The following is a 2,004-nucleotide window of genomic DNA, read 5'->3' as shown; positions in this document are numbered from 1 at the left end:
ACATGTGCTGCAACAACATAAATTTTGGACCCGCTATGACTATGTATGTTAACGGCCGTAAATTTTGGTCAATCGTACGGCCCTGCCGTCTGTCGGAATTATTCTAAACTTGCTACATGTGCAGCAGAAATATAAAATTAGAAGCGACTAAGAATATATTTTCCTACGTATGTTAACGGCTGTAATTGCGGCTTAGTAACGAAACGTACGTTCTCGTCGAGTTAAGAGACTTTTACTGTGTGTTGTTCATACTTTCATACTGAGTACAGCACGTTCATGTAACGAAATGTACAAGTACGGTCAACGTGCGTTGTTTTTAGCTGGGGAGAATGTTAAGCTGACTACTATACATATCCTCAGGGCCTAACACGTTTTCTTCATAACTAGGGTGTCCTCGGCATAGTGTGTATCAGATAAGATGTTTTCTGAGTAACTTACAAAATTAGAGCAATATTTATTTAGACAGTTAAACGTATCAAACGTTATTATTTCTCCGCAGTTGTGAAAATTCCATGGAGACACAAAAATGAACTATAAATTATTTAATGTAAGGTTCAAAAAAATGGTTCAAATCGCTCTGAGCACTATGGGACTTAATTGCTGTGGTCATCAGTCCGCTAGAACTTAGAACTACTTAAACCTAACTAACCTAAGGGCTTCACACACATCCATGCCCGAGGCAGGATTCGAACCTGCGACAGTAGCGGTCACGCGGTTCCAAACTGTAGCGCCTAGAACCGCACGGCCACTTGTATCATGTAACTTATATATTTAGTGCAAACGTATTCAAATCAGTTTAACACAAATATCAATCAAATTTATTTTGAAAGGTACAAACGCTCACAGTTCACGACGTACATAACCGTGTGTGTTCGGCTGGATGTTGTGGTGGCGGCCGAGTAATACAGCGTGTCCCAAGACGAATGGTAAGCGTTTACGGATATGACGGGAACGATCATTCGCAGAAAAAAATTGTAGTAAACATAAGCTCTGAAACGAATACCTTAAGAGCTGTAAGCACGTCTTCATCGTCGATACTGTGAAACAAATATGTTCCCTTGCAAGCTCTCTGCTTTCATAGCTTGAGAGGTGGTAATATGGACTAAAGGGGATAAAAATTTCTAGTTATTATGGGCTAAGAGTACCTCTTCATCTTCGCTACTGTGAAACACATCGCATTTGCCGAACAAATGCTGATGGTCCTTGAAGACTTAGAGGCCATGTTTACCAAACTGCGTGCCTACGGAGTATCGCCTCAGTTGTACGATTGGATTCGTGATTTCCTGTCAGAAGGGTCTCAGTTCGCAGTAACAGACGGAAATTCATCCAGTAAAACAGAAGTAATATCCGGCGTTCCCCAAGATAGTGTTGTAGGCCCTCTGTTGATCCACATAGGAGACACTATGAGTAGCCGTCCTAGATTGTTTGCAGATGATGCTGTTATCTACCGTCTTGTAAAGTCATCAGACGACCAAACGAGTAGCAAAATGATTTAGATATGATATCTGTATGGTGCGAAAAGTGGCAATTGACCATGAATGGAGGGTTGGGTTGTTTTGAGGGAGGAGACCAGACAGCGTGGTCATCGGTCTCATCGGATTAGGGAAGGACGAGGAAGGAAATCGGCCGTGCCCATTCAAAGGAACCATCCCGGCATTTGCCTGGAGCGATTTAGGGAAATCACGGAAAACCTAAATCAGGATGGCCGGACGCGGGATTGAACCGTCGTCCTCCCGACCAGAATAAAGAAAAGTATGAAGTTATTCACATGAGTACTAACAGAAATCCGCTAAATTCCGATTACACTACAGGTCACACAAATATGAAGGCTCTAAATTCAACTAAATACTGAGGAATTACAATTACAAATAACTTAAATTGGAACGATCACATACATAATGTTATGGGTAGAGCAAACCAAAGACCGACTCATTGGCAGAAAACTTAGATGGTGCAACATTTCTAATAAAGAGACTGCTTGCACCACGCTTGTTCGCCCTATTC

This window comes from Schistocerca cancellata, chromosome 5 (genome assembly GCF_023864275.1).
Source record: "Schistocerca cancellata isolate TAMUIC-IGC-003103 chromosome 5, iqSchCanc2.1, whole genome shotgun sequence".
NCBI lineage: Eukaryota > Metazoa > Arthropoda > Insecta > Orthoptera > Acrididae > Schistocerca > Schistocerca cancellata.
The sequence above is the reverse complement of the archived record's forward strand: the minus strand, read 5'-3'. Positions refer to the sequence as shown.